Source organism: Pseudorca crassidens, chromosome 5, assembly GCF_039906515.1.
Source record: "Pseudorca crassidens isolate mPseCra1 chromosome 5, mPseCra1.hap1, whole genome shotgun sequence".
NCBI classification, from domain to species: domain Eukaryota; kingdom Metazoa; phylum Chordata; class Mammalia; order Artiodactyla; family Delphinidae; genus Pseudorca; species Pseudorca crassidens.
In genome coordinates, this window is record NC_090300.1 from 70,196,816 (window position 1) to 70,211,229 (window position 14,414).

At 44.6% G+C, this 14,414-nt stretch overlaps 1 protein-coding gene and 1 pseudogene across 6 annotated transcripts in view; one reads left to right on the forward strand and one right to left on the reverse strand.

Moving 5' to 3' along the window:
- Positions 1–14,414, forward strand: part of LPP (LIM domain containing preferred translocation partner in lipoma) — a 701,187-nt gene that overhangs the window by 5,733 nt on the left and 681,040 nt on the right. The window lies entirely within an intron of this gene.
- LOC137224283 (large ribosomal subunit protein eL28 pseudogene) lies at positions 2,567–2,986 on the reverse strand (annotated as a pseudogene).

The window sequence follows — 14,414 nt, forward strand, 5'->3', positions numbered from 1 at the left end:
CATTTAGAATGAGTAACATTTACTGATACAGACAACCCAGCTAGTGCCATGAAGCCATTCCCAGACTCTTAGCCCCCTTATACCCCACTTATGTGTGTGATCACATGCATCTCTGTCTCTTGTGTTCAGTTCAGCACATCATTCGGGTCCTGAATGATTACCCCATGCCAGACAGAAATGCTGGAAACTGATCTTACAAAGACAGCTAAGGCTCTGTCTTCAAGGATCTTCATTCCAGCCTAGGAGACAGACTGAAATAGAACATGGGAAGGCCCTACTAGAGTGATGAACAAAGAAATAATGGGAGCCGTGAGAAATGGCTGACTGACTACCTGGAAGAACAGGAAAAAACGCTCATGGAGAAGAAGACATTGGGTTGGGTTTTGAAGGGTGAGTAGGGGTTATTATGGTGGACAGAGCTTTCTGGGCAGAGAGACCTTGATATACAGGCACAGGCCTGAGGCCTAAGAGTGTTTGGGGGGTGTGTTTGGAGATCACTGAGAAAGATGGGACTGGCCAGGGAGGATTAGAGGGTAAAGGGCTGGCAGCTTGAGCTAAGAATGATGGCAGCGGTGGTGGTGGGTAGGGAACAGGAGGGCTTTTGTTACTTTTTGAGTAACGGAGGGTGTCGTTGGGTCTGTGTTTCAGAGAACTCTGGTGGCAGAGTGATAGCAGTTCTGGGCCAGAGGCGGGGACACCGCTTAGGAGGCTGCTGCAATGTTCCAGGTCAGGAAACACCGGCCTGCATCAGGTCAGCAGAGTAGAGAGGGAAAAAGTTGTTTACTGTTAGAATCTTATCAGGCAGCTTAGTTCCTATTCTTGTCCTTCCAATTATTTGCCAGCTTATCAGCCTTGACTGGAAAAAGTATGTTATCGGCACCAAAGCTTGTAGGCAGTGGAAGCAACAGGCTGGCAGCAAGTTCATGCCTTAGAATTGTGGGCTGGGGCCTTGGTGGCCAGAGCAACCTGACTCCTCCTTTTGCTGGTGAGGAAACTGAGGCCCCAGGGAAGTGCTCAGTCACACCCTTGTCCCCTGAGCTGGAGTTGGGTGTGGCCCTTACTCCCTTTCCTGCTCTGTTTCAAGGGTGTTTTTCATTCTGTCTCTGCTGAGCCTGGCTGGACACATTCCTTCCCCACCCCACCCCCAGGGGCTTTGCTTGGGAGAATTTGGGAGGGACTATAACTTGGAGATCCTTGTTACTGGGCTTGAACCTTGTTCTTTGCACTTTGAAAACAAAGTGATTAAGAAGGTTCATTTTCAGTCTGAGAGTGCTTTGGGGGTTTCTTTCTTTTTCTGCTATTTATTCCTGTCGCTTGTTTGCCGGAACCAAGCTTCTGCACGATAACTTGAAGGTTCTTTGCCTGTGGCGGCCCCCACCCTCATTCCCCTTTTATTTTTACTTATTTTTGCTTTCCTACAAGTTTTCAGGCTGCCAGCATTAGATCCCTTACCGGGTAGATCCTGCTGTTTTTTCTTTCCATCTTAAACCTGCCCATCACAGCCCATCTCATAGAACCCATTAGCGTTTCGTAGCCTTTGTAGCACTTTTTATGTGGCGAATGCATTTTACGGTTGTTTTTTATTACTTAGCTCACAATTGCCATCCAAGAGATGGGTGGGCAGGATCAATCTTGTAAAAGTTCAGGGGTGAAGGAACTTCCCCTGTGGTGCTTAAGTGGTACAGTGAGAATCAGACTCTCAGCTCTAAAGCTCCTGTCTTGTTCCTTCCTTCACTTCTGCTGGTGAGCAGGAGATAATTGATGTGAAAGTCTTTAGCAAGCCCTATACACAGGTGAGAAACTGTTATTATTTCATGGTGTGGTAATTGGTAGCATTAGCTGCCCGTCTGTGACTTTGGAAGGCACCTGAGAATCTGGTTGGAGACCCCAGAGCCCTGAGGATACGGGCTTCAGATGCTATCATTTCAGCAGTACCATCACCAACTTTGTTTTTGGTGTAAGAAAACAAAGACCTGTGTTTGAGTCACACATTAGCCCTGTGATCTTAAGCAAGTTCCAGAACATTCCTGAGCCTCAGTTACCTTCGATTTTAGATCATGTGATCTATCCCAATGCATCTGTGAGAACCAGACATTTCTCTGACAGTGCTTTAAACATGGCCGTATAGTGTGTAATGTGGCCGTGCAGTGGGTACACGGGGCTAATTCTTGGTGCCCAGCAAGGTGTCTAGCCCACAGGAATGGCACCTTGTCCTTCTAGAGGAGACTGTGGGATTTAGACCCAGGCAGCTCCAAGTTCAAGTCTTAGCCGTGCGACTTAAGGGAGGGTGCTCCCTGAGGTGGTCACGGCCGATCTGGTGTACTTACTTACTCATTTTAGACTTCTTATTCATGAGGGCATCACTTTGCGAAGTGGGGCGAGTACCACAGACGTTCACAGGCATTTCCAGGCTATGCAGAGGGATGGTTTGTCACCAGTGAATGGCTGTCCAGTGTTTCTTCTTCTCCGTTGTGATCCTCCAACTCTCTCTTGGTTTTTTAATTTTTTAAATTTATTTTTATTTGAGAAAAATCGGCTGACATCTTTATTGCTTTGGGGAAGGGGGTCACCCAGGAGCTCTTGGTGGGCAGGTCTGCTTCCTCTTCACCGTCACAGGCTTCTGGCAGCGCAGGATGGCGCTGGCTCTCCAGGGGTCGGCCAGGCGCCAATCTGTGCGGTGCTTGTTCTTTTGGATCACGTGCCGGATGCTGCTGCGTGTGGCCCGGGCGTTCTTGTTGATGGTGGTCCGCACATAGGTGGCCGGCTTTTGCGGGCCGCATCACCGCTTCATCGCTACCATGACCCCTTTGCTATCCGCCGGCTGCACACCCACAGTCTTGCGGTGAATGGGCCCATTGTGGCGGAAGGAGTTGCGGGCCTTTAGGTTACTGGGTTTGGTGCTGTACGTCTCCTTGTTCCTCTTGATCAAGAAGGTGGAGCAGTTCCGGACGACCAGCCATTGCAGGCGCGCGGACATGGCGGCAGCTCCTCTGGTTGCGGAGGCTGCAAAGAGGCAGGCGGGGGACGGGGCCTCTCTGGGGTTTGGTTTGCGCTGTGTTTGCGCTCTGCTTCTAGTGCAGTCGTTGCTTCTTTCCCGGCCTCCCATCGAAGTCTCCAGTAGTTCCCATGGAGAGCTGGTGCTGAGGGGTGGTTCCAGGCCTTCCTCAGAAACTTGTATGGGAACCTTTCACGGGGCAGGTAAGCAAGAGGGTCAGGACAGGGCAGAGGTGTTTCATTGTCCTTCAAGAAGGGTGCTTTGGCCTCATTCCATCCCCACAGTGCACACAGTGGGCACTTTTTCCGCTGCAGCCGTGGTCGGCATTCCTTAGTCACTCAGGCCATCAGCCAGCAGCTTCGGAGAAGATGGCCGTGGGCATGTGTAGTGCGAATTCCTTGGCACTTTCAGGAGACCGCTTTTTGGGCGTTAAGGGAATCCTGTCTTTAATGTTAGTGTCGATTTCCTTGTCTGTAAAAATGGCTGTAGCAACAGTACTTGATGCAGAGGTAGAGGGACCATACTTTCTGGTTTTGCCAGGACAGCCCTGGTTTATGCCTGTGTTCTGGTGTAGTATATACAGCGTCCCCTTCCACTCTCAGAGGTATTCTGATTGGAGGTCACCCTACTTGTTAGTACTGAGTGAGGTTGTGTAAGTCAGGGGTCCCCAATCCCCAGGCCGTGGACCGGTACTGGTCAGCCGCCTCTTAGGAACCGGGCCCACAGCGGGAGGTGAGCGGTGGGCCAGGGAGTGAAGCTTCATCTGCCGCCCCCCATTGCTCACCTTACCGCCTGAACCAACACCGCCCCCCCCATCCCCCCCACCCCGGTCCGTGTGAAAATTGTCTTCCAGGAAACCAGTCCCTGGTGCCAAAAAGGTTGGGGACCGCTGGTATAAGTAATATGTATAAGACCAGGACTAAAGTCAAATGTCAACAAATGTCTACTGTTTTTGTCAGAGGAGATGCTAGGTGCTCAAGAAATGTTTGTTCAGTGAACTGCTTTTATAAAGGTAAAGTTTGAGGATGTTTGAAGGGAATGTCTAGCTTGTAGGCAGTTAGACTTTATTAGGTTGATAAAAATGTGTTAGTACCTGTTTAGAATACCAAAAAAACGCCAGGAGAGTGGTATGGATGGAGGACTTATTGAGTTCTCTGGAACGTGTGAGGAAGCTTATTGGAAGGGCTGGGCCTTGGATTAAACATGGAAGGACAGGAAGGCTTAGCCCAGGATGTGATGGGGCAGCTAAATTGCTCTGGCTACTTATAGTTAAGAAATAAGATTGAACCTCTGTCCATGTGTGTATTTTATATATTTATTTCTGGCCACACCACACGTGGGATCTTCGTTCCCCGACCAGGGATTGAACCTGGGCCCTCTGCAGTGGAAGCGCAGAGTCCTAACTACTGGACCACCAGGGAAGTCCTCATGTGTGTAATTTAGCTGGGTTTTTAAATCTATTATTTTCTAGCCGATGGCCCATCTTAATAAAGATCTTTAACTGTAACTGTGGCAGCTTAATGCGGTACCAAGTTCTGTGCCAAGAGGTCACCAGAGTAACTTATTCTTCTAATGAGTTTCCAACGAATATGGTTCTTGTTTAGTTTCCAGGAAGAAAAAAAAAAAAACCCAGAAATTAAAAAAACTTAATTGGCACCTAGAGCTTCTGTCTTGTTTGATATGAAAATGAATCATTTTCAGGAACTGGAGGAGGGAGTTGCTACCCAGAGGGCAGGGTGTGCCCTGACTTCATGGGAAAGGCAAATTCTGAAGTGACCTGGAGGGTAAGCGGCACCTTTTCTTAGAATGAGGTGAAAGGCAGGTCAGCTTTCCTGTAGTCTGGTTGTTTCCAAACTGGACTTCTCTTCTCGGCTGCAGCAGCTTCACTTCATAGGAAACTATGAGGGTTCCAGTAATGACAGCTGGACAGGACCCTCCAGATACATCTGTCCATCGATCTGATGTGTTTGTGTGTTCATTCATTCCACACCAGGTGCTGGGTGTACCTGTGAATGAATGAGTGAAACTCTAGTCTGGGCTTGGGGGATGGAAACGTGAATGCGGTGCCATCCCTGCCTCCAGAGGTCATTTAAGTAATCAAGAGAGGATGTAAAAGTATGTGGAAAAAAATATCTGGTGACTCTAATTGAATGATGACTAACTCTAGGGACCCTGGGGAAACTTCACAGATAAAGGACTATCATTTGATTGGGCCTTGAAGGATGAGTGGGGATTTGTCTAGTGGGCTAGAGGAGGAGGGGGGTCATTGAGCAAGGGAAATAACACGAACAGGTGAGAAAGTGCATGGCACCTTGGAAAACTGGAGTCATTGGGGATGGGCTGTGGAGTAGAGAGGCCATGGAAATGAGGGTGCAGGGGTGGGCTGGGATGTGGATTGACAAAGATCTAGATTGCTGACTGAGGACTTGAGACTGTGCTGTGAAAGGCGCATCACGTAGGGAAGGGAGATGATTGGATCTGTGCTTTAGAAAAGTGATGGGTTACGGATGGTTGGAGGGGCCTGGTACTGGAGATGGTGAGATGTGCTGCTGTAGTCCAGGTACCAGATAAATGGAAGCTGAAATGAGGTTGAGGCATTGGCTCTGAGGGACAGTTCACAGGTGGAATGGAGGTCACCCAATCTCCTCATTTAAACAAGAGGAAACCCAGGCCCTGAGCAGGTAACACATACAGAGTCCACAGCCCTGGTTCCATCATAACCCCCAGGTGATCCATCCTCTGCCCAGGGTAACAGGTACCTAGTTGCTGAGATAGCCGTTTGTCAAGAGGAAGATCTCCATCACTTTTTATCTTTTAGGAGTTCCATGGAATCTCTTAACTCTGAATGAAATTGGCTCTTTCTAGAGTTACGGAATCTGTGATCACTGGAGATATTCAAGCAGTGGCTGATTGGGATGTTACAGTGAAAACTCAGGCAGTGGTTGAAGACTTGGTCTAGAATATCTTTGAGGTCTATTAACCCTGATTCTTTTTTTTTTTAAATTCCTTCCTTCCTACCTCCTTCCCTCCTTCCCTTTCTTCCTTCCTTGGAGAAGATACTTATAACGGTCTTACCTGGGGTTCCTCTCTCCATTTGGTTCCTCAGGACGATTTTAGCCAAATTGGACAAAAGGCAGAGAGAATTAAAAATGGGTGATTAGGCACTGAGAATGGTGGGCCATAGTTCATGCAGAGTCGTGAGGGACTAACCATTTTGGGGGCAGCAGCAAGTTAATACTCACCAGGGAGACCTTTGTCACCTAGGCCAGCCTCCATGATCCTGATCAAAATGGAATCCACCATACAGTTAATGATGCTTTCGACCAGTCACCATTTTTATAGTGCTTTACAGTTAATCATGTGTTTTCCTACAAATTACAGGTAAATCCTCACAATAGTCCTGTGAGCAGTTATTATTATTGTTCAAGTTTTACTATCAAGAACGTGAGGCTGAGAAAGATTAAATGACTTGCTCAGGGCCCCAGCTAGCCGGATGTTGAACCAGGACTTCAACTTGAGGTTTTTATTTGCACAATTTTAGATTCCTCCTATTCCCAGCCTGCGCAGATCCCCAGGACAGGCTCTAGCTTTATTCCTATTGATAACCTTAAATCCATTGTGGATCCTGATATAAGATAAGGATTTAATCAGTGCTTGCTGAATGAACATGTGAATGAATAATATAAATGAAGTAATAAATGACAACTTGAGTTTTAAGAATATCTTTAGTAATAAAAAAACCTAATTGAGCTCCTCTAAACATTAATTAATCTGTTATCAAAAGACAATGAGAAAGAACTCATTTAGAATACATTTACTCAGCTTCATTAAAAAAAAAAAAACCACGCCAGAAAAGCTCCCACCAAAACTCTTTTACCTGAATACCTCTCTCTGATCTTTTAGGGGACCATAACCCTGATCTTAAGCCCCCCGAAAGGGCACGTCCACTTCTCCGTCTGTGTACAATGTTTCCTTCCACTTAATATTATTACAAGAAAAGCTCTTTCTTCTTTTGGCCTGGTCTTTATCTTTTTTATAAATGTATTTTATTTTATTTATTTATTTATTTTTGGCTGCATTGGGTCTTTGTTGCTGCGCTTAGGCTTTTCTCTGGTTGCGGCGAGCGGGGGCTACTCTTCGTTGTGATGCGCAGGCTTCTCATTGCGGTGGCTTCTCCTTGCGGAGCTTGAGCTCTAGGCGTGCAGGCTTCAGTAGTCGTGCGGCGCGCGGGCTTAAGTTGCTCCGCGGCATGTGGGAGCTTGCCGGACCAGGGCTCGAACCCGTGTCCCCTACATTGGCAGGTGGATTCTTAACCACTGCGCCACCAGGGAAGCCCTATATTTATCTTTTATATAACTAAAGATTTGTTGAAACTGACTTTACCCGTGTGGACACTAGGATAGTTTTTAGTTTTTAAAGACATTTAATACAATTCAATATGTTAAAACATGCATTGTAAACATCAGTGGACAAATAAATAGCTTTTACTTCCTTCTAAATTATTTCCTGAAGACAGTGATTTCTTTGGCACTTCCACTTTCCTGCACATCGGTTACCATTTTGTCCCTTGTGTTTTGTGGTTATGTGACTATGTATCTTATCTCCTCAGGGATGTAGGAGAAAATGCGTGTATGGCTGGAGAGTCAGACAGGTTTGGGTTCAAATCACGGCACTGTATCTTGATAGTTATATAATCATCCTGGTTACTTAGCCTCTCTGAACCTCCAACTGCTCGTCTGTGAAAGAGGATAATAGTGCCTTCCATGTAATGTCATTGTGGAAAGGATTCTGTGGTCAGGGTAGGAAAGCACTGAAGCCTGCCATGTGATCTGCTGAAAAATGCTATCATTTCCCTCTTTTCTCTCTTGTCACCCACCAGATGGTAAGACAGCCAAGATCCTTTCCTTTGTATTTCCCTATAGAGTATGACCCATAGCAGGTAGACCTTAAATACATGTTTATCAGCTGGCTAAATAAGTTTTAAGTTCTTTCAAAGGAGAATTATAGGCACAAAGTACTGAATAGTTCTATTACTTTTCATGCTGGTTGCTATTCAGCCTCCAGAAAGACTGTACTAATTTGCAGAGTCATTAGCAGTGGGTGAATCTACTGGTTTCTCCATGTCTTCCCTAGAATTTAATTTTATAACTTTATATTTGTCTCTGCTAAATTAATATGTAGGAAATCATATTTCATTATTGTTTCAATTTGCATTCCTTTAATTACTGAAAAAATATCCTGAGAAGTGGTTTAGAGTTTGTGTGTCCCCTTGCGTGAATTCTCAAATGGCAATATTTAAAAATGGTCTGAGCTGGAGAAGGTTCATATGAAAGGGCTAAAAATGTTTAGTGTTTTGAGTTGCCTAAACTTTAGTTTATGTATTCATTCATTCAGTCACTCAATGTTTATTGAGCACCTGCTATGTGCCAGGCACTCTTCCAGGGGCTATGCATACCACAAAGAAAAAAATAAGTGAGTAAAGTCAGCGATCTCCACTCCAGCCTCCTCGTGTAATATGTGTGGTGGCTGAGATCTAGAAAAAAGAGATTAATTACCAAAGTCATTCAGCTTGTTCAGTAGCAGAGCCAACCATTTATTTGAACAGTAATTGTGATATTGTATGTTTTGTATCAGTAGCCTACATTGAGAAAGCAGAGTCCTGAGTTTTGATTTAGAAAATATGATCACCCGGTTCTTCAGTCTCATATATAACTCCTTCCTAGAGCTCTTTGCCTCTTAAATTTACATTCATTCTTAAATGAGCACACTTATGATTATTTATTTTTTTAAAGATTTTTTTCGATGTGGACCATTTTTAAAGTCTTTATTGAATTTGTTACAATATTGCTTCTGTTTTGGTTTATTGGCCGTGAGGCATGTGGGATCTTAGCTCCCCGACTAAGGATCGAACCTGCACCCCCTGCATTGGAAGGCGAAGTCTTAACCACTGGACCACCAGGGAAGTCCCCAGCACACTTATTATTAAAATAGGACTAGAAAACAAAATTACCCCATCTAAGCCGTTTAGACCAACTGTATGAACCTTTTTGGACATGTTTTTGGTAAATGGGAAGGAGGTGACATATTTCTCTATCAAATAAAGTAGTCAATTTAGTTTTAATAAGGCAGTTATCTTCAGGTAATAAAAGTTCAACTAACTTGCCATAACTTTCTTGTTTAAAGTCAATTAAGAGCCTCATATACCTCACTTGCTGGGTAAAATTTAATAGAACTTCAGTTAAGCATTTATTGCTTATTTAATTCAAAATTAAGTTAATCACCACAGTTGGTAACAAGCACTGAGTATTAATTAACATTCAGCAAACTATCTTATGAAGTCTAAATTAGGTACAGACAGGTCTTGTTTATCCCCATCAGTTTGCAAACACCATTTCCCCACCTCTCACCCCAAAGGGCCTTTGGTTTTCCCATGGCTTTCCTCTTCTGATTTGTCATCTTCATTTTCATCTGCTTGACACCCAACTTGGGTAAAGGAGGAGGAGAAGAGGTAGGAGTCTATTGTGTTATGGGAACTTCTGGCTTGGGGCGCAGCTGAGAAATTTTTCTGTTCCATTCCATTGCATTCCATTCCATTGCATTCCATTGCATTCCACTGCATTCCATTCTTCAAGAATTGTTGAACACATTCTCTGTGTAAGACATTCTTTTGGACACTTAGGAAGATACAGAGGAGGTCATGTTGACATACTTGGTTTTATTTTCTCATCTTAGAAATTTAGGGTTTCTAAGGATTTAGGATTTAGGGCATTCATTGAACACATATTTTTTGGCCTACATCTTGTAAGGCACTCTGCTGGGTGTCAGAGATACCATGATGATTTAGACAAGGTCCTTGCTGTTAAGGAAAACACGTAGTCTAGTATGAGACGAGCAGTAGTGGAAATATTGGATAAGGTGCTCCTGTAGAAGCTCTGAGGTCCCTTATTGTTCTATGAGAAAAGGTCTTGTCGCCAAGAAAGTTTGGCAGGTTAAACAGAATTAAATGGGTATCTTTACTGTGGGACTTTTCTGAATCTTTAGGAAACTAATGTGCATTGTGACTTCCCGAGAGGTTTGTTCTCAAAGTTTTAGATCCTAGACTCTCTGCATCACCAGCTTTCACCCCGCCCCCGGTCGTTTCTTGGCCTTAGTCTATCAATGTGCTTTGGGAAGAGCCACTGTGAGCCATGGATCCTGTCTCTCAGCATCTCAGCCTAGCAGGGGTACTCAGGCATGCGCCCTAGTAACCCATACAGGGTTGGAAGTTCTAATTTGTATGAAAGGTGTGCAGAAAAAAGTGGGTGATTTCAGACATAGGGACTTTTGGCTGGGATTGAAGGTGTGAAATCAGAGCAAACTTTCCTCATCGAGGAGAGTTGGGCTTGCGAGAGAGACACAGTTTGTGTAAGTGGAGAGGTCCGGAGGATTGCTGAAGAGTCATCGGGAACAGAACAGTTGTGAAATTCTGACATGGCTGATTTGGTTGAGCCACCCCAGCATGTGGATACAACTTAGACCAATTTTTGTTATAGCCTAAATCTGGAGAGGTAAGAGGCGGCAGATTTTTTGGTGCAGAACTGTCTGCTCTTTAGGCCTTGTTCCACCGAGTGACTGCCCATCTGCGGGAGGGATCCCTTCTGTAAGGCATCCTGACACCGTCTGGGGTAGAGCCTCTGCCTTGTGAAGAGGCGTCTCTGCTTCTTCATTGACAGCTTCAGTCTGGCAGGTCCGGTTTCCATTTGCCTCATCACATCCCACACTCTCCACCTTTCCTTCCAGCCTAGCGTCCCTTGTTCTGATGAGTCACCTGTGTCTGCATTTTTCATTCTTATCCATCTGTATCATCCTCTCCATCTGAGGCAAGCTACCCTTTATATTCTTCCTGACAAGTCATTTACTTCACTTGAAATAGTGCTACGAATTTTCTCCTGTCCAGGAGCAACCAGCAGATGGAACATGCTGGATGAAGTGGAGGATAATCTACAGATCTGGTCCTCTGTAGCAGGGGAGATTTGCCCTCAGTTTGGGTTCTTTCAGTACGCACCTTGTTAACCATGTCTGTACGGAAGGGAGCACGGGCAAAGGAATGGGGAGATCTGGGTTCTATTTCTGGGCACGAGTTTTTCCGCTGTTTGAGCCTCAGTTTATCCATCTGTGAAATGTTAGGTGTAGGCCCAGTGTGCTCTCAGGGTCCTTTCAACTAAACATGTTGAGTGTTAGCATTTGCTAAGTCAACATTTGCTGGAGTCAGTCTGGGCTGTTTGATGAGACATATTTTGGAGCCTGGAAATGGGCAATGGGCAGAGCTCTATGTCCATACATGGGAGGTGTGGTTCTCCTATGCCCAGCCTCCAACTGGATTCATTTTCCTTATATTGCCTGTTATATTTTAGTCATACCTCCTTCTCCTCTGCCACTCAAGCTTACCTATTCTTTGCCAACACTCTCCCTGCTGTAAATGTTCCTCTCCTGTTGCCCAACTGGATAGCCAGCCCCCCCTTAGATTCCTTTTTTCCTTCTGGCTCTGCCCATGGAAGGTGTCCACTCTGGAACCTTCTAAAGACAAATGACTACCATGGTGGGGCAGATTGGGGAATGGCGGTCCTGGCCAGCTGCAGATCTTTTCAGGAGACTATCTGTTCTTCAGAACTGTTTCTCTATTGAACAGATATTCTTCAATGAATGAGACCAGTCTTGCCTAGAGGGAGCCCACAGTGGCAGTGAGAAGCTTTCTGACGTCTCGTTGACACTTGATGGAAACCATAGTGAGTGAGGAACATTATACATTGGAGAGGAAGGTTTTTTGCTTTCTAGAACTCTTAGGTCCTCGGCATGGACTCTTAGGAAAACTAATCACTTGGAAAGCTGAAGCTTGTTTTGCAGACCTAGAAAAGGCAGCCTGCATGTTTCATTTCACCATCTACCTGGACAGACACTTTAGGGATGAAAATGTCAGCAGGAAGCCTGGCAAGTGACACACCAGAGGCCATAACATGGGCTGGTAGTGCAAATCATCAAGAATGATGTGTCAGGGAGCACAAGACACAGCACAGGCCCAGAGATGTCATTCACACGTGGAGTCGCCATTGGTAATGGCAGTGAGGTTTGGTTCTGCTCCAGGAAAGATTTTCCAAAGGTAGGAATTTACCTTGAGAATCCTTTGGTTTCCTCTTCTTTGTATTAAACATAACCCTCACCTCTTGGTCTTTGTGATTAGTTCTTTGGATTTTCCCAGTTACATAGGCCTACTTGAAAAAAATCCAGAAACGTTTGAAAGCTTTGATCTGTGTAGTGCTTTAAGAGCATGGCCTTTGGAGCGAGGCTGCATCCTGGCTCTACCATTACTACTTCGACTTGTTACTCAGTCTCTTTAGGATTTTGTTGCCTTATCCGCAGAATGGGAATAAGACAATTACCTATCTCCTTCTTGTGAGGATCAAGTGAGCTATGTCAAGCCTTTAGAACAGAGCCTGACACCTGCCAAGTATCCATTAAATATTGGCTGCTGTTATTATGTGTTATCCTTATAAAGTCAGCAAATTGTGATTTGGAAAAGGTATTAGAGACGAATGAGGTTTTGTGGGTTCTTTTGTTTTTTTTTGTCTTTTTAAATAAACTTCATTTTGGAATAGTTTTAGGTTTGCAGAATAGTTGTAAAGATTGTACAGAGAATTTTCATACACCCCTTACTCAATTTCTCTCATTTTTGACATCTTACATTAGCATGGTACATTTGTCAAAACTAAGAAACTGACATTGGTACATGGCTATTAACTAAACTATAGACTCTATTTAGATTTCACCAGTTTTTCCAGTAATGTCCTCTTTCTTTTTGGCAGGATACAACCCAGGGTACCACATTGCATTTAGTTGATATCTCCCTTGCCTAGAGTGGCTCTAAACTTTCATTTTTTTTTTCAATAGTTAGGGAGGGATTCTTTATAGAAAAGCCTATTACAACAAGTAATGCTGAAGGAATATACTGGAGCAGCTGTGGATGAAGTGGGGCAGGACGTACCTGCCTTTCTTGCCCTTCCCTGCTTTTTCTATGTGAAGAGGCTCTGGTAAAGCAGGGCTTAAGTGTCAGGGCTTAAGTATCACCATAATCCAGTCTCCTTGTTTCCATGGAAGGAGACTGAGACCCCTGAATGGGGAGTGATGATGCTGCGTGAAACTGGAAGCCCAGAGAAGGTCAAAAAAGGATCATGGAAATATCCCAATCTTGTCTCTGTTGTTGAATGGATGAGTGAGCAACAGTCAGGGACTCTGGAAGATCTGGGTTTGGATCCAGGCTCTTCCACTCTATGCCTCAGTTGTTCTTATCTGTAAAGTGTGTTCGGCGGTCAGTGATACCTCACTGTACTTAATACTCACAAAGTACCACCATTTTCCTTGTGAAAGTTACATGAGCCAAAATGCTTACTTTTAGTATAGCCTGAAACGTAGTAGGTTCTCAGTAAATGTTTGAAAAAAAGAAGCTTTGAAAATTAGGGAACTTTATCATTAGAACTGATTTCAAGAAGATGGGGGCAAATTGATACAAAACCAAAGCTAGTCATTCATAAGGAAATCTGTGACGCTCAGAAATGGAACCAGTGTTTGAGTTGCTGATAAGTGGGGTATATACTGTCTGCTTTTATTCTTGGAGGCTTTTATCATATAATACAACATTATGTTGCAGTCTGACTTTCACACAAATTGGATCCCAAAAGTTCTTATAGGAATTAAAAATACAAACTCGTGGGCAGTATGTGTTTTATAAATTACAGAAAACAGTAGTGTAACGACATGGCATAGTAAGTACAGTTAAGCCTGCGGCAGGCACTGGTACCCAGGATGAGGCGAGCAGGTGTCCGGCGTCGTGCTCAGTGCCAGGAGAGATGGAGGGAGGCCATCTCCAGCAGGGAGGCCGGGTGGAGAAGCTGAAGGCGTCCAGGCAGTGGCAAAATCCCGGAGAAGTAAACCCTTTGTATATCTTTAAAAGATTTTTTAAATTTTAAATTTGAAAGACTTACTTGTTAAGAGTCGTTTTCAACTCAAAGCAAAAGTGAGAGGAAGGAACAGAGATTTCTCATATGCCGCCTGCCCTCTACACATGCAGAGCCTCCCCCATTATCAGCATTATCTCCCCATTATCTCCCCATTATCTCCTACCAGAGTGGTATGTTTGTTGCCATTGGTGGACCCACGTTGGTACATCATTATCATCCAGAGTCCATAGTTTACATTAGGGTTCACTCTCAATGTGGTACGTTCTGTGGGTTTGGACAAATGTATAGTGACATGTATCCATCATTATATCATACAGATTATTTCACTGCCCTAAAAATCCCGTCATCTGCCTATTCATACCTACCTGTCTCCCCAAAACCTGGCAACCGCTGATCTTTTTATTGTCTCCACATATATTCTTTTTATC